Genomic DNA, 18,751 nt, shown 5'->3' with positions numbered 1-18,751 from the left:
CGGTAGGGGCGCTGGAGTGCGCTAATCATGTATGTAACACTGTATCTCGCTGTAGAATGAGACTGAGTTTACATATGGTTTGGGCTGACAAAAACTCGCAATTATGACCATTTTAAATTTTTCTTCGGGACAAGCTGATGCAGTTCTGAAATCTGTCGTTTCTGAATATCAAATATCATCAGATGTCAAAGACACGGTGCAGAAGCTGACAGAAAATACCAGGTGGGAGTTGCTGTGTAGAGAGATAATACATTTTATATTTTTCTGTTAATAAGTACTGTTGAATGGTGTTTTGTTATTCTTTTGATAAAATACACTTTAATTTCATTTAGGGTGATTGGCCCTTAAATTTACCCTGCTAAAAAAACAAGCCCAATGGAAACCATCACAGAAATTCCAGTGGTTAAATTAAAATACCATTATGAACCATTAAATCCATTACATTTTCTATTGTGTTTTGGGCAGGGTTCTATTGTTTTTTTCAGCAGGGTTGTTTTGAATTTCTCTGTGCAAGCTCTAAATTTGGGATGTTAGTGAATTATATATTTATTGTATTATTTATATTATGTGTATAAATATTTTTTTAGCTGTTATATTGTATATTTCGTTTTCTTGTCATTACTTTTTCCGTGTATATAAACACAATCAATAATGTACTTGAAATTGAAAACTGAATATACTACAAGCAATATACTGTAATTGTAAGAAGCTATTAATGAAATATATGAAGCAAGACATATGTTTAAAATTTAATTAATTAAAAGTGCATTATTTGGAGTTGTTTGTGGTGTTTCAGAGAGAAAAAAAGACATGCATGTCAAGTGTTACCTAGAAAATATAGAAAAAGCATGAAAACTATTTTAAGAGGTTATTTCTAGTCCATGGGAGTAGAAAAACACCCCTATATTGTTTGTGAATGAGAGATAGTGTTTTATTGACAGGAGTGCAGGCAAACGGAGCAGGGAGCGCTCACTGGTGGAGGCTTCACAGATCTTGCAGAAGATCCCAAAAGAAGCACTTGGTTCCTTACAGCCTGCTGCTCTTCACCAATTTGTTCAGCTTGTTTTGGTCTTACAGTTAGAAACAGTGACGTCTTCATCCACATGCCGCAAATTAGACCAAGTAATTTTCACCTTTACTTAAACATTGGAATAATTTTTGCTCCTGTTTGTTGGTTTTCCTTAAAACAACACCTTCTTAACTCTGTTTTACAGATGCTGCAGGTCTTGGCTGAAATAAACTACTCAATAGTCTTTGAGGAAGTTAAACAATATCTGCTGAACCTTTTGCACCAAAAACAGGTACAAAAATTAACTCTTTATTATTTCATAGTAGTAATATTATATAGCATAGCATTGTTATAATATATATAACAATTATTAAAGCAAATGTATTTCTGGCCATGCTTTAATTTTGATCGATTAAAAAAATTTATTAATTTTGCAGGTGTTTTCATTGAAAGACATTAATATAGGTGAGTGTGCATCAGTTCGCTACTGCTTTACAGACGTCTGTAGTCATGTCTGTTCTGTTGTAATAGTTGTGGTGGTATTTCATCAAAAATATCTTAATTTGTCTTCTGAAGATGAATGAAGGTCTTATGTGTTTGGAACGAAATGTTTTTGAATGTGTGTTATTTGATACAAAATACAGTAAAAGTGTAATATTGATATAAAAATAAACTTTTTTTCCAGTTTTATGTATTTTAAAATGTAATTTTACATTTGCACGAAAAATGCAATGTTAAAATTTTAAAGGGGTCCTATTATGCTCTTTTATAAAGTCTTGATTTTGTTTTGGGGGTGTACTAGAACATTCTCTCATGCTTGGTGGTTCGAAAATCGCATTATTTTTCACATAATTTACATTATTACAATACCTTTCTCCCCAGCCTGACACAAACGGCTCGATTAGTTCCGGGTTTGATGAAGGCCTGCCTTCTGAAAAACGAAATGTGTTGTGATTGGTTAGCTGTCCCAGTGCGTTGTGATTGGTAAACAGCTTAGATGTGTTTCAGTATTGCCCCGCCCCTTGCCAGAACAGCAAGTTCGTCAATAATGCTATATCAGACCTCAAGAATATTGAACAAGAGGATCGTGTAGAACCTTTGCATGCACGGATATTGCAAGACATATTAAAGTGGTAATGTTATTGTTGTTATTGTTGTTGTTTTTTTTGGCTAAATCATGTTTTAGATAGGATGTCAACAACAGCTTAAAGTAAAGTAAAGTAAGTAAAGTCGTGACGTATTGTCAAGTATGGTGACCCATACTCGAAATTGGTGCTCTGCGTTTAACCCATCCAAGTGCACACACACAGCAGTGAGTAGTGAACAAATGCACACACACACACACACACACACACACCGTGAACACACACCCGGAGCAGTGGGCAGCCATTTATGCTGCGGCGCCCGGGGAGCAGTTGGGGGTTCGGTGCCTTGCTCAAGGGCACCTCAGTCGTGGTATTGAGGGTGGAGAGAGCGCTGTACATTCACTCCCCCCACCTACAATCCCTGCCGGCCTATAAAAGTAACTGCATTGACTATGTACAGATAAGTGCAACGGTAATATGTATTGTGTTTATTGTTCTTTAATTCTAACATTATAACATGAATTGCACTGAAACTGTTATACGGTTGAATTTATTTATACCATAGTCCCACAGATTTACGCTATTTGTGGCCGCATATATATGCAAATGAATTCTCTGCCAGCTGGAGGCGCTGTTGGAGCGGGAGAGTAACGCTGTACACAAAGCAGAGCTCTGCTCACAAGCACTGCTTTATCAGACATTATATGCAAAATTAAATGAAAATGACACCCAAAATCTTCTGAAAACAGTTGGTTTCCATCAGAAATACAGTGATATAAAAACACCCGCACTGGGTTTCGATTTTGAAACGTGCAGTGCTCAACCAAGCGTTCTCCCCACCCCCAAATATTTCCGTAGGCGGGATTTACAATTTGTGATGTCATAAATACAGGAAAACAAGTTTGTAGTCCAAACGAGCCGTTCGCTGTAGTTCTTGAAAAGGGATTTTTTAAAAACAAAATATCTCCAGGACGGAGTGGACAGACTGGCTGTATGCAGGGGGTTGTTAACTTGCTGCAGAAATTACATTCTCGTCAGTCACCATGGCAACCAAGGGGTATGCAAGCAGCGCATAGACAGCTTTTTCTAAGAATGATCCAAAGCGGAACATATAATTATTTACTTTTTCTTTTGTTTTATCAGACTCGTCTTCTCCTGAATGGGTTGTTCCCCTTCATCTCAGCTCTTTGTGAAGAAAAGCTTGACTGTCATTACTATGTTTTTCAAGGTTCAAGCTCTCTGTCCTCATGCAACACTCTCTAGATTGCTGGGTGTGTGCATGACTGTGGTGACTAATATTGTATGCATATGTGTTTTGTAGTGTTTACTATTTGGCTGAAGAGGCTGAAGGAGTGCCTCAGTGAGGTTTGGGAAGTCACTGGTGCTGCTTTAGATTCAGACCTCCAGCAGCACCTTACACAAATCATCTGGAGCAATGCAGAGAGTCCGGTAAGCCTTTTGCTCTCTATGAAACGGATGTCACGGTTTATGAATCCATTATGTTCTTCATGTCACGTGTACTTGTGTAGGTCTGTGTGTTACATGTCTCCTGGTGTTTCTGGTATTTGTCATTGTTCTGATTTGGTTTCTCCCATTGTCTCCCCCCATCGATCTGTCTGATTTGGTTTAGCCCTCATTATTTTGTATCCCCGTCACCTGTTCTCATTACCCTCTCCAGCTGCTGCTCATCTTCTCTTGGCTACTTAAACTCACTGCAATCTCTCCTGTTTGTCAGATCGTTGTTTGATGTCAGTGGATTGTTTCATCGTGTGTTCGTCCGTGGAAACTCTGGTTTGTCTTGTCTTGATTATCGTGTCTTTGGATGTTCTACGTTGGATCACTCTTCACCATTCATCACCACGCTGACCATCAAAGTCCCTGCACCACCTACCCATCCGAGAGACTTCATTCATCCTTTCTGTTCATTTCTGCCATTTCACCGTCTGTCAATAAACTGGTTACTTGCATCTTTGTTTCCATCATCCTTTTGTTTCATAACAGAACGATCTGACCAACATGGAAACAGCAAGTTCCAACCCTTCCATGTTGGAGGAGTTCATTCGGGCCAGCGTCTCTCGGATGGACGCTCAGGAGAAGAGCATGAGTGAGTCAGGACAGGCCATTCGTGCTCTTGTGGTGCAGGTGTCCGAGCTCACCCAACGAGTTCAACAGCTACAGGTTCCCGCTGCGCCGCCCACACCGCCCACTCCCCTCGCACCATCCAGCGCCGCCTACCAGTCAGAGCCCCGATTACCAACTCCGGAGCTCTACAGTGGTGAGCCGAACTTTTGCCGAGCTTTCCTCACTCGTTGTTCCATGCACTTTTCATTACAGCCGAGGACCTTTGCCACCGAGGAGAGCAAGGTGGCATTCGTGCTCACCCTGTTGACTGGGAAGGCAGCATTATGGGGAACAGCGGTGTGGGAGAACCAGGATCCATGCTGCGCCTCGTTCCAAACACTCTCCGCCGAGATGAAGAGGGTGTTTGACCGCGCGGTCGCCGGGAGAGAGGCCGCGCGGGTCCTGGCGGATCTCAGACAGGGGGAGAGATCCGTCTCCGACTTTTCCATTGAGTTCCGGACCTTGGCGGCAGAGTGTCAGTGGAACGAGGAGGCGCAGTGGGACATGTTCCTGCATGGGCTGGCTGATCGCGTCCAGAACGAGATCTACGCCCTGGATCTACCCGCTACCCTCAACGGACTCATCGACCTGGCACTGCGGGTAGACGCTCGACTCTCCCGAGCCGAACGGCGGAGGTTACCCGTTCGGCTTCCCCCTGCGGAGACACCTACAGCTCGAGCCAGCGGCGGGGACGCGGTCAGCCCCGTCTACGATCCCGAGCCCATGCAGGTCGGGCGAGCTCGGCTGTCTCGGGAGGAGAAGGAGAGGCGGAGATCCCAGGGCCTGTGTCTGTACTGTGGGGCGGCGGGGCACTTCGCCTACAGCTGCCCGGTAAAAGGGCCAGCCCGGCAGTAAGTTTGAGGCTACTGTCGGGTGGGATCTCCGCTGATAAGACCTCACCCAGATCGACCTCCACACTCCTCCCGGTGAGACTTAGATGGTCAGACTGCACTCACGACTGCTCTGCACTACTGGACTCAGGGGCCGAAGGTAATTTTATGGACCATTCCTTTGCACGCCGGACTCAAGTCACACTTCAGCCCCTCACTCACACCATCGCTGTCCATGCCCTCAATGGTCAAACTTTGCCCACCATCTCATTCATCACTGAACCCATCACACTCATTGTATCTGGCAACCACACCGAAACCATTTCATTTTACATTCTGGACTCCCCCCTGGCACCCATTGTCTTAGGACACCCCTGGCTCATTGAACACAACCCCCGGATTGACTGGCAGCTTAAGACCATATCAGAATGGAGCAATAAATGTCATGAGTCTTGTCTTGTGTCTGCTTGTCCGTCTGTCTCTGTTTCTGTGTTTCAGGAGAACGCAGTGGATTTGTCTAACGTGCCCACGGAGTATCTAGACCTGAAGGAGGTGTTCAGTAAGTCTCGTGCTGCTTCTCTCCCTCCTCATCGTCCCTATGACTGTGCAATAGAGTTACTGCCAGGTACGTCTCCGCCCAAGGGCAAGTTATATTCACTTTCAGTCCCAGAAAGGGAGGCCATTATATTTAATATATATTTCCAAATATATTTCTGATTCTCTAGCAGCGGGGTTCATTCGACCCTCCTCTTCTCCAGCGGGGGCGGGGTTCTTTTTTGTGGGGAAGAAGGACGGATCTCTGCGACCTTGTATTGACTACCGAGGGCTGAATAATATCACGGTAAAGAATACTTATCCTTTGCCATTGATATCTTCAGCTTTCGAGAGGTTGCAGGGAGCGTCAGTCTTCACTAAATTGGACTTAAGAAACGCTTATCATTTGGTCCGCATTAGGAGGGGAGATGAATGGAAGACTGCTTTTAACACCCCCAGGGGGCACTTTGAATACTTGGTCATGCCCTTCGGTTTGTCCAACTCCCCAGGGGTCTTCCAGGCACTCGTCAACGACGTGCTGCGAGATATGGTCGATCGATTCATATATGTCTACCTGGATGACATATTGATTTTTTCATTATCTCTCCAGGAGCATGTGCAGCATGTTCGACGAGTGCTTCAGAGGCTGCTAGAGAATGGGCTTTTTGTCAAGGCGGAGAAATGCGATTTTCATGCACAGTCTGTTCCTTTTCTAGGGTACATTGTGTCGGCTGAGGGAATGCGCATGGATCCTGACAAGGTTATGGCTGTGGTGGATTGGCCAACTCCAGATTCCCGTAAGGCCCTACAGAGGTTTCTGGGGTTTGCCAATTTCTACCGGCGTTTTATTCGCAACTTCAGCCAACTAGCCTCTCCTCTGACCGCCTTGACCTCCCCCAGAACGACGTTCAGGTGGTCAGACGCAGCCGAGGCTGCGTTTGCCAAACTTAAAAGCCGCTTTGTTTCGGCTCCCATCCTTGTTACCCCTGATCCATCACGTCAGTTCGTGGTGGAGGTTGACGCGTCAGAGGTGGGGGTAGGTGCAGTGTTATCGCAACGCTCTCCGACAGACGACAGAATGCATCCCTGCGCGTTTTTTTCTCACCGTCTATCGCCTGCCGAAAGTAACTATGATATTGGTAACCGAGAGTTGTTGGCAGTCAAGTTAGCATTGGAGGAATGGCGCCACTGGTTAGAAGGGTCGGGGGTACCTTTTATCGTATGGACCGATCATAAGAACTTGGAATATATCAGAACTGCTAAAAGATTGAACTCCAGGCAGGCTCGGTGGGCACTTTTTTTCGGACGTTTTGACTTTACTCTTTCGTATCGCCCGGGTTCCAAAAACATCAAACCCGATTCTTTATCGCGCATTTTTGACCGTTCCGATCGCCCGTCCACTCCCGAGTGCATTTTTTCGGAGACACTTATTGTCTCCACACTCACATGGGAGGTCGAATCGAAGGTTAAAACAGCCTTACAAGGGGTAACGCCTCCGGTCGGTTGCCCACCAAACCGTTTATTTGTGCCAGAGGGATTACGGTCCGACGTCATTCAGTGGGGGCATTGTTCCAATGTGGCTTGTCATCCAGGAGTCAGTCGCACCACACATTTGGTCAAGCAACGATTTTGGTGGCCTCGTATGGCTCGCGACGTTCACAATTTTGTTTTGGCTTGCTCAGTTTGTGCCACTGGTAAGACTTCTAATAGACCCCCGGATGGGCTCCTTCAACCGCTGCCGATCCCTTCGAGACCCTGGTCCCATATCGCACTAGATTTTGTCACCGCCCTCCCACCCTCCCAGGGGAACACGGTAGTTTTGACCGTGGTGGACCGGTTCTCGAAGGCGGTCCATTTTATTCCCTTGCCCAAATTACCCTCAGCCAAGGAGACAGCGGTTACAGTCGTTGACCATGTCTTTCGGTTACATGGCCTCCCGACGGATGTGGTTTCCGACAGGGGACCCCAATTCGTGTCCAAATTTTGGCTAGAATTTTGCAAATTATTGGGGGCGACTGTTAGTCTGTCATCTGGATTTCACCCTCAGAGCAATGGTCAAACTGAGAGAGCCAACCAGGATTTGGAGAGAACGTTGCGATGTATGGTTGCCAAGAATCCTTCCTCGTGGAGCCAACAACTTTCTATGGTGGAGTACGCCCACAATTCGTTACCAGTATCATCCACGGGCCTATCCCCATTTGAATGTAGTATAGGTTACCAGCCACCAATTTTTCCTAGTCTGGAATCCGAGGTCGCGGTCCCCTCTGCTCACGCCTTTGTCCAGAGGTGTCATCGCACCTGGACTAGAGCCCGCGAGACTCTAGTCCAGGTGGGAGCGCGCACCAAGGCCAGGGCCGATCGCCACCGGTCTAGGCCTCCCGTATACGTCGTTGGTTCCAAAGTGTGGCTTTCTACTAAGAACATTCCTCTCCGATCCGTGTCTAATAAGCTTGCTCCGAAATTCATTGGCCCGTTCCCTGTCACCAAAATCATTAGTCCGGTGGCAGTCCGCCTCAGACTTCCTCCAGTGTACAGGAGAATCCATCCCGTGTTCCATGTATCCAAAATCAAACCCGTTTTTTTTGCACGCATTAATCCGCCAGCCCCGGTTCCTCCACCGCCGCGACTCGTAGATGGGGAACCCACTTATTCGGTCAATCGTATTCTGGACTCAAGACGGAGGGGACACGGATTCCAGTACTTGGTGGACTGGGAAGGTTACGGTCCGGAGGAGAGAAGTTGGGTACCTGCTAGAGACATACTGGATCACTCCCTTATTGATGATTACAATCGACAGGTAAGGGAGTCTGGGAACGCCAGGAGGCGTTCCTAGGAGACGGGGTACTGTCACGGTTTATGAATCCATTATGTTCTTCATGTCACGTGTACTTGTGTAGGTCTGTGTGTTACATGTCTCCTGGTGTTTCTGGTATTTGTCATTGTTCTGATTTGGTTTCTCCCATTGTCTCCCCCCATCGATCTGTCTGATTTGGTTTAGCCCTCATTATTTTGTATCCCCGTCACCTGTTCTCATTACCCTCTCCAGCTGCTGCTCATCTTCTCTTGGCTACTTAAACTCACTGCAATCTCTCCTGTTTGTCAGATCGTTGTTTGATGTCAGTGGATTGTTTCATCGTGTGTTCGTCCGTGGAAACTCTGGTTTGTCTTGTCTTGATTATCGTGTCTTTGGATGTTCTACGTTGGATCACTCTTCACCATTCATCACCACGCTGACCATCAAAGTCCCTGCACCACCTACCCATCCGAGAGACTTCATTCATCCTTTCTGTTCATTTCTGCCATTTCACCGTCTGTCAATAAACTGGTTACTTGCATCTTTGTTTCCATCATCCTTTTGTTTCATAACAACGGAATGTACTTTATTTTAAGATATATGGGTTTGAACACTAAGTATGCAGTAAGATGGACTGTGTTTTAAAACCACTCAGAACTCCCTAGCAGTTTTGTACAGGCAAGAACCACTCATACTTTCTTAAAAAATGTTTTGTATGGGCAAGAATCACCCATACTTTCTTGAGAAAATGTGAAAATCCATATTAAATGATAAAACCAGACATTCAGCCAAAGTTAATCACAGGAACACATCCGCTCAGCTGGTATTTTCTTCATTACTTTTATTGTAGTTGGATGGAGTTGCAGAGGTGGCACACAGTGCTTTCTGTCTGTTTATGGAGATCTATGAGAAGGATTGTCTGCACTTTGAGAATACAGATAAGAGACTTTATGTGGAGTTATTGAACAGAATATCAGAACTGCCTTGGGAATCCAAAGCAAAGTATTTACCGCTCACTGCAATTCTGCCATATGCAGGAACAGACAAGGTAAGAACAGTATCAGATACCCTTCTTCATTCTACCTCCTTTTTTTTTTTTTTTTTTTTTTATAAATTGTATATCTACTATGTTATTAATGTTATAAATAATATTGTATGCATAACTAATAAATACATTTATTTTATGAAGAATTTTACAAATGTTTACATTTATTCTAATATAAATTTTATATAAATTCTAGCATAAATATAATTTAATATAAATGTAAAAATAAAAGCAATAATTTTAAATGATAAAATAATTGTCAGAAATACATTTTTATGTAAATACTACATGTTTTGAAAAAGAAGCTTTATTTTAGCTTTCTCAGAGGCTTATTAGCATCAGTTTATTATAAAAGTAATTTTAAATAAATGTAAAATAAAATATAGTTTCTGCTCCTAAAAGGTTTTGGAACTGTATCCAGCTCTTCCCTCTCACATCCTAAAATACCTCTCCACCAATCACCTTTCTCCATGCGCCTCAGAAGTCTACAAATCCCTTCTTCAGGAACAGAAACGTGAGCTTATTATAAATGCATCCCAAGAAGCCCCGCCCACTGAACAAGACTCAGCCAATCAATAGGCTCGGCGGTGGCAACCAGTCGTTCTGAAGGCTTTGACTTCAGAATTAACTCTTCTTCGAAATAATGCCTCTAGCCATCTTCTGCCCTCAACACTACGTATATTTCCAGGTGCTTTTAATGCTCTGTTGTCAGCTCTGGAACCCTGCGGTTCCCGGTCACCTTCACGCGTGGGCCTGTGTCATGAGTGCCCAGCGGGCCACAAGTGGACTTTCCCTCTGGAGTGCAGACAGCCCCCATGCTCTTAAGACTCTCCATCTTGCCCTCTCCTCTCTGGATGACAGCATCCGGCTTGCAGCTCTGAACCTCCTCTGCTGCAGTCCAAAGACCAAATAGCTAGACATAAATAGCTAGTTCAAAAACACAACATTTATTTAAACCAGTCTTTACTGTCACTTTTGATCAATCAAATCCTTGTTGCATTAAAGTTTATTTCTTTCATAAAAAAAAAAAAAAATTGTACTCACCCAAACTTTTAAACAGAAGTGTATAAGCAAAGTTTGTGCCTGTGGGTAATTTAATTTGAGTTTATTAAATATGTGTTGGATCCTTCTTGTTTTTACAAGAACAATATTTTCTTTATTTTGAATATTAATTTTTATGTTTGCGTGTGTGTGTGTATGTGCATTTCTGTGTCATAGGGTGGATGGGGCATTTGAACATGGGGAGAAACAGTCAGTTAAATTGATCACGTTTCTTCTCACCAAACTGGAGCACCATTTTCTCACTGTCAGGAATGACATGCTGCTTGCAGCTCGTACCACGCCTATTCATGGTAGAAAACTGAGCCGAGTTTATAGATCTTGCTACAGCTGTTTACCACTAAGCGGAGGTTTCACTGCTAATATATCTGAAAATATGCTGAAATATTCCACAAATGGAGTGTATGTTATTACTTCAGGTGTTGTAAGCGCTCTGCAGAGGGGCTTGCTGGAGGTGCCAGGGATCCTAGTGGAGTCAGTAACTCACAGTGTTGCAGGAGACATTGTGTCTTTACTAGAAAAGCTCACTCTACTGCTGTTAGGTGTGCTGTATGGGGACCAGGACACACAGGAGAAAGGTACACTGAAACTGCAGATGTAAACAATATGTCTGAAGAGATTCTCTTATAAAAAATATACTTTTATTTTTGTCACAGATGTGCCACCATCATTCTGTGACATGGGGAATGCAATCAGTTCGCTGATTGGTCAGGGTGGGGTTGAGGGGGTGGGGCTTGATGAGGATGGAGAGGAGAATGTGCTGCTCTCTGAGGAACATAGTCTAGTGATGAGCTGCTGCTGGGTTTCCTTGAAGTTAAAGCTGCTAGAAGGATGACAGAACATCAGCCTACATTTTAAACTGTGATTTATAAAAAAGTATTATGTAAAGCTAAGATATGGATGATCTACTTTCCTGGTAGGATATTGATTTTTTCTGGGCTCCCTGGTGGAGAGAATCCTGTCACTGCACTGTAAAGAACTGACTTTGAGTGTGGAAGAACTCAGCAGGGCTTCCAAAGTATTTAAAGACATCATTCTGAAATGTAGACACTGGGTATGACAGATTTGCTCTTTTCACACTGATGTCCTAACACTTTTTCTATCCACTTAGTTTCACAGTAACATCTTATATTTGTGGTCCTGTTCTCTCTTTTTCTCTCATCTTCCATTAGGGGGCAGTAGAGGGCTGCTGTATTGGCTTTACTAAGTTCTGTAGGGCTCTACTGAGCAGCTCTGATCCGGAGATCAGAGAGATCCCGCCTCTCATATTAAAACAGGTAGAATAGAGTAAAGCGTTCATTCTCAACTAGAGATTCATGGGTTTTTAATAGAAATGTCAATTCCAAGTTAAATGACCTGTGTTTATTTAAAGGGAAAGTTCACACAAAAATGAAAATTCTGTCATTAATTACTCAGCCTCATGTTATTCCAAACCTGAGACCTTTGTTCATCTTCGGAACACAAATTAGGATATTTGTTATGAAATCCGAGAGCTTTCTAACTGTGCAGAGACAGCAGCGCATCTGACACATTCAAGACCCAGAAAGGTAGTTAGAACATTGTTAAAATAATCCCTGTGACATCAGTAATTCAGCCATATTTATAAAGACACGAGAATACTTTTTGTATGCAAAGAAAACAAAAATAACAACTTGTTTACAAGAATAGGAATACACATGCATGCGTCGTGAAATCTGACACGGAAGAGAAGAAATTGTTGAAGAAAGTTGTTATTTTTGTGTTCGTCTCATAGCTTCATAAAATTACGGTTGAACCACTGATGTCACATAGACTATTTTAACAATGTCTTTACAATGTTTTTGAGCCTTGAACGTGGTAGTTCCATTAGGTCTATGGAGGGTCAGAAAGCTCTCGGATTTCATCAAAAATTTCTGTTCTCCAGTCGCCAGTAGTACCTCAGTGACGAGGCGTGCTGCCGGTCAGTCCATGCAGATTTTGGGTGTCTTAGCTGCTGAGGACTCTAGCAAGACTCACCCCCTTTTGGCCCAAACCATTAACACCCTACTGGACACAGCCAAAGCACCTCTTCCCCAAGACTGGGACCAAATTCTCAACTTACCACAGGTAGAGTCAATGATCTACCTATTAAATAAATCTACAGTTTTGCTGGATCAAACATATCTTAAAGAAAAAAGTAGCTATGTTCATAAAAGATGTCTTTCCCCTGATCTCTCACAGGTGTGTGCCATTCACACCCTTCAAGCTCTGGTGAAGGGCTCCAGTCTGGGTGTAGCTGTTCTACAGTACACCCCCGTGGTGGCCGTTCTGTCAGTGACACTCCTCAGCTCACCATGCTGAGCCATGAGGAACGCAGCCCTGCAGCTCTACAGTACGAACCAGTCACGCTCACAATTATTCTAATTTCAACCCTTTTGAATTAGTCACATGTTGACTTCTCATTTCTCGTAGGTTCTCTGTGTACAAGAATGTTGGGTCAGCAGCCTACCGGTGAAGAGGGCTCTGCTCATTCTGGCATGTCCTCTCCTTCCTTCTTTAACCTCTAACCAGCCTTACAGCCCTTCCTCCAGGGGGCGCTGGAAAGTGCAGCTACAGACCTTCATGATGCCACCCTTCTCCTGCACCCTTCCCTCTACCCTGTCCTCACCCTGCTCACCAAACTACAGCCTGGTGCTGAGGAACAGACACGGTATGACGGTGCATACATCCAAATACATGAACATTAATGTAATATATTGCATATTACATTACATAGTATTTTATTATATTATTTGCCTGATTTAAATAGCCACAATTGTATATAATGTTATATTATATTATATCATATTACATTATATTCCGTGTTTAGATTTTTATATAATATAAAATTATACAATTATAAACAAAAAATCTTAATGTATATTATATTATTATTGTGTTTGATACCATATAATATGTAATATAATGTATATTTAGATTTTTCTTTTTAAATCATATAATAGTATGCTATTCGATCATATGATATACAAAATTGTGGATTTATTAAAATCTGTCTATTATATTATATTTAGTGCTGTCAAACGATTAATCGCATCCAAAATAAAAATTTTCGTTTACATAATTTGTGTGTACTGTGTATATTTATTATGTATCTATAAATACACACACATGCATTTATATATTAAAAAAAGTTATGTTTATATTTTAAATATATTTATATATAATATAAATTATATGAATATAAATATATACATGTAAATATTTGTGAAATATATACTGTATGTGTGTGTGTGTGTGTGTGTGTATATATATATATATATATATATATATATATATATATATATATATATATATATATATATATATATATACCGTTACATAATAAATATACACAGTACATTCACACATTTTATGTAAACAAAAACATTTATTTTGGATGCAATTAATCATGATTAATCGTTTGACAGCACTAATTATATATTATATTATATTATATTTTGCCAAATTTGAATACCCAAAATATTGTATAAAATCATATGATTTATATATTATATAAGTACATTTTTATTATTTTGGATATTCAAATCTGTCAAATGCCTTTTCCCTTAGTAATAATTTAAGATATTCACTTGTTTCTTATTTGTTTGATGTCTTTGTGTTTTCTTCAGGGCTCAGTCGGAATTCCTGCCTCCACTCTTCCTCCTACCTATTGCCCAGTCTATGGCGTACGAGTAATGTCATCAAGAGCCCTGGTTGCTATGATACCACCAAGTGAATATCTGGCAACTGTCCTGCGTTTGGTGGAAAAGCTGCCGGAATCACCGGACGTTGTGTGCTGTCACAACAGACTGCATGGCCAACTCCTACAGATAGGAGCCATACTGGCCCGGGCACTGAAAACTAACATGTAAGAATAGAGGAGTTTATCTCATGAAGGAAATGCCACTTTTTGTCAATAGTTTGTCATAATGTTTTGCTGCAGCGGTCATACTCAGTGATCAAATTGCAATCTGACTCTTCTCGTTTAGCAGTCGGTCATCTCTCAGTGAGGTTTTGAATGAGTTTGGGTCCAGACTGTGGATGGCATCTGTGAGGCAGCGGTGCCCACTGGTGCGGTTGGCGTATGTGGATATAGTGAGGCTGATAAGAGGCCATTGCTCTGGTGCTTTCCTCACTCAGCTCTCTTCTCAACTGCTGCAGGAGATTCACAGGACTCCAAACATACTAGAGGTGCTTATTCCTGTCCTTTGGAGTGTGCTGTCATGAACATACACAGTAAGAGAAATGTTGATTGTGAATGTTTTGTGTGCTTTAGGTTGGCTCTGCTTCATTCCACCAAAGTGCAGTGAACTTCCTGTGTGGGGATCCTGAGTGGGCGTGTCCGGTATGGCAGCATCTGGCCAATGGCAACGCAGTAGTACGTCTTTCATTGGTCAAGTCTGCAACAGAGGGGCGTGGCTGGAGAGGAACTGTCCTACAGCGTGTTATGGAGAGAGCGCTGCAGGCGAGTATTGCTATAGCACTTCACTTTGGCCTCTGTATATGGTCAGTTGAATTGTATTATGACAATTTAATGCAAAGATGCAATAATTATACTGAGATAAACTAAACCGCTTTTTATGTTTAAATGCGTTGCATTCACTGTACCATTTAAAGGTTTGAGGTCTATAATATATATATATTTTTTTTTACTCAGGTCATGTTCTTGTGTTCTGTTTCAGTAAGACACAGTCCAGTGGCCAAAAACATCCATCTAGCTTATTTGCACATAAAGTGAGGTAGATGGACATAATTGGCCCATGCATCATGCCTTGCTGCCAGTAAGCGGTGCGCTGTTTAAAACCTTCACATTTTAAAAAATGCATCTTCAGACATTCCTTCATACAACTGAAGGAAATTAAAACAATCAATATCCATTTTATACACTGCCCTGAAATCAGCCTGTAGACCTTATTACGCTCTTCATGTTGTCATGTGAGGGCCTGGGGGGCGTGTTAGTCATTGTATTCAGTAATCTTTAGAAACACACTGGGTTTGTACTCAGTCAGGATTTCCGCCCAGCTCTCATGTGAGGTCAGTGAAACACCAAACCGCTATACATGTCTTGAGAAATTAAACATGCTACAATCTTATAATGCTTTTAAATCCCTTCTCATAAGAACTAAAAGATCATGATTGCAAGAATAATAGATGGGCGAGTGTTTTTTTTTTTTTTTTGGTAATGTCTGGAAAGGGTCTATTCAAATAACAGTGTCTACCCCCTGCAGGCCAACCTGAAGAAGGCGCTGTTGGACCAGAACGTGGTGTACAGAGGAGCATTCTTGACCGCATTAGTAAAGGTTATGACCCCTGAGGAAGACAGTCTTGCTCTGCCCCATCCCTGTCCCTCAGGGTTTGAGGAGGCATGGCTGCAGCAGTGTGTGGAGGTTCTGTTTTCTGATCTGGAGTCAGATAGAGGAGGACCTGTGCTGATCACCACGGCTCTGTGTGCAGTCAGCCTGCTTCTTTGTCACAGGTAAACTCAGCTGTCATGCAGCCAAATCAGTTTTGTGAAAACTGTGATGAATTTTTTACTGTATTTCTATATTTTTCTATGTTTTTATGAATAGAAGGATTTAATGCATCCTTGGGTAGCACTTTATTTTACAGTCCTGTTTCTCATGTACATACTATGTACTTATTATAGTAATTACAACAACTAGGTAATAACTAGGTACCTTAAGCCTAACCCTACCCCATGTAGTCACCTTGTATTACCAGTACCTTCGTGCAACCAATCCTTGTTTAATAAAACTATTAATTTCTTTAAAAAAAAGCTTCAAAAGCAGGTGCTGAGTCTGACAGTGTTTTCAAAAGAGAGTAGACCTCCAGAATCAACTCACATTCAGGGCTGGCTCCAATCAATTCTAAATTTCTCTTTTTTTTCTTTCTTGTATAAAACAAGGTGCTCTAGAGGCCGTGGCCTTTAGCCTCCTTGTTAGAGCGCCCGCTTCCCATGCCGGAGACCACGGTTCGAATCCTGCTCGGAGCAGGGTGAGTAGGACCGTAACACAAACATTACCCAAAATCCTCCAATCTTGCCAAGAACCTCGAGCGCTGGGCCCGAAACAGTGCAGCCATTGTCAAAGAGAATCTCACAATTTGTATGCAGCTACAATTAGGTATATAAGATCTCCATAATGACTGTTTTTCTTTATTATCGCATCAATTATTACTAATTAACTTCCTGATGCTCCTTTATAATTGAATCAAAAACTTTATAATTATAATTAATATGAACTGTAATATTTATTTATAGTTTGCATGAAGTTGTTGTTGTATGTTTACGTGCCAATTGTGCCATTATTCTCTCATTTGTTGTCTAGGTGATGTCCTGAATCCTGATTGGCTGAGTTTGCTAATAGAACCCCATTTCCATGGTGCTGTTTCAGGCCTGTTCACTAGGGCGATTGTACTACTCTACCTGCTCAAGGAGTGTGATTCCATCCAACCCCTTCTTGACCCTTTGAGTTTATCTACAGACCTTCAGGACATTCATAGACGGTTTGTCCTAAATGGACTCTTCCTTCTTCAGGTCTTCATTGATGCACTAAGGACAGATTAATCCAGGGCTGTCACAGATTAGGGTTGCATTATTGCAGTTACAGGCTCTTCATCGCCATATTGAGTTGAAACTATTTGAAAGGAAGAATAACAGTCCTTTGTTATGCAATACAAGAGAGAAATAGAAAACTTACCTACGTCACTAGCCAAAATCAGCAACCAATTCCAGCTCTGTAAGTGTAGCACATCTAAATCTGAAACGGCTGAAAGATGCCATTGTTTCTGGATGGGTGGTGATTTCTGAAATAGAGCGCGCTGCAGGCGGGGACAAACAGACTGAGGTGTCACAAAGACTCAGCAAGCGTCCGAGGATGGTACATGTATTTTTAGCCTAATCTGGCTTTGGATCCGGATGAGATTCATGCTTGTATATTGATGCATTTTATATATTTATTTAATAAAGATTGAATAATTTGTAGAATTATTTTGGCTAACCCTGATCTGTGATACCAATAAGAAACATTCAGTATTCTGTTCCCTTAAGAAAACGAAGTGCTGCTTTTTTCAGCTGTTTGATGTTTTGATAGCCAATCTCTGCGACCTCAGAAGCTCATTGGTTTTATGTGGAGTGGTGGCTCATGGTTCGCTGTGATAACACTTCACAAAAGCCCAAACCGGTTTGAACTGCCTCACACCAACCTCACGTCTTCTGATACACACACAGCAGCCACAATTAACTCACTCTTTTCCTGTGATTCATTCTCTCTTGATCCTTTCTTATATTCCCAATACAGTAAGATGTTTTTTAATAATTTTATCCCACCGTTTTTATATTTTTACATCTTTTTCTTTCTCACTCTGTACCCCTTTCTCATCCTCGTCGTGTCTTTGCGTAAGCCACTTCTACTCAGGTTTCCACTGCAGGGGTAAATGCATCAAACAGTGATGTAATGGCTTTTGCGGCAACAGTAGAGTTGTCCTATGATAACAGCAGGGGAATAGTGTCTGCTTTTTGCCACATTAGAGGCTGTTCTCCCAGGTTAAGTGTCCATTTTCTGCCCTCAGCACAGGGCTAGTTCATGATTCATGGTTGGAATATGTACTCAGTTGCTGTGCAACGCTCCCGGGCGTCACAGGACACAGTGTTAGGACGCAACTGGGTATCCCAGTAGCCATCAGTGGAGCAGATGGTCTGAGTTTACAACCGACGCTGAAATGATTCGCACTCCTCTATGGATGCTGGAATTGTGTTATAAATGATTTCTTGGGTGGGTGTTATTTCAAAATATATCAAATCTGAGTGATCAAATATTACATTTTTATTAATTTTAGAAATATTCAAAACAATGTTTTAGTATTTATTATGAGAAAAGAATTTGGAGAAAATTAGTCTTTTTACTTTATTTCCCATTTAAAGAAAAAAGAGCGTTGTTTAATCTGAGACATCTGCTTGTGCAAATTAAATATACAGGAGTCCTTTTACAGGACTCAACAGAGCGATCTGTTTGGCTTGGATTTTTCCATTCATTATCTTGTCTTCTTCATACTAACCCACATTTCACTTCCTGTTTACCTCACATGGAGAACCAGTGTTAACTGAAGAAATAAGTTGATCTGCCACTGGATTGGCTATTTATAATCACGGTAGTTATGTTTGATTTTAATGACTAATGGTATAGTACTGTTAATCCTTGGTTCTATTTTGAATTAAATAGGATGGTTTTTATCATGTGTAATCACTATATTTTTTATGACTATGCATGTGTGTTGTAT

At 41.9% G+C, this 18,751-nt stretch overlaps 1 pseudogene across 1 annotated transcript; it reads left to right on the top strand.

The window, feature by feature from the left end:
- The first annotated feature begins 103 nt into the window (after positions 1–103).
- On the top strand, positions 104–17,461 carry LOC306869484 (annotated as a pseudogene). The gene is made up of 21 exons (XR_013785819.1): positions 104–222; positions 942–1,122; positions 1,215–1,301; positions 3,065–3,151; positions 3,238–3,322; positions 3,416–3,543; positions 9,224–9,421; positions 9,821–10,330; positions 10,613–11,055; positions 11,134–11,290; positions 11,398–11,531; positions 11,650–11,754; positions 12,363–12,562; positions 12,677–12,827; positions 12,908–13,145; positions 14,104–14,342; positions 14,464–14,665; positions 14,751–14,939; positions 15,703–15,950; positions 16,380–16,468; positions 16,801–17,461. The product of XR_013785819.1 is annotated as an uncharacterized misc_RNA (transcript).
- The last annotated feature ends 1,290 nt before the right edge of the window (positions 17,462–18,751 follow it).

This window comes from Barbus barbus (genome assembly GCF_936440315.1).
Source record: "Barbus barbus genome assembly, chromosome: 5".
Classification (NCBI taxonomy): domain Eukaryota; kingdom Metazoa; phylum Chordata; class Actinopteri; order Cypriniformes; family Cyprinidae; genus Barbus; species Barbus barbus.
This window is presented reverse-complemented; position numbering and strand designations above follow the sequence as displayed.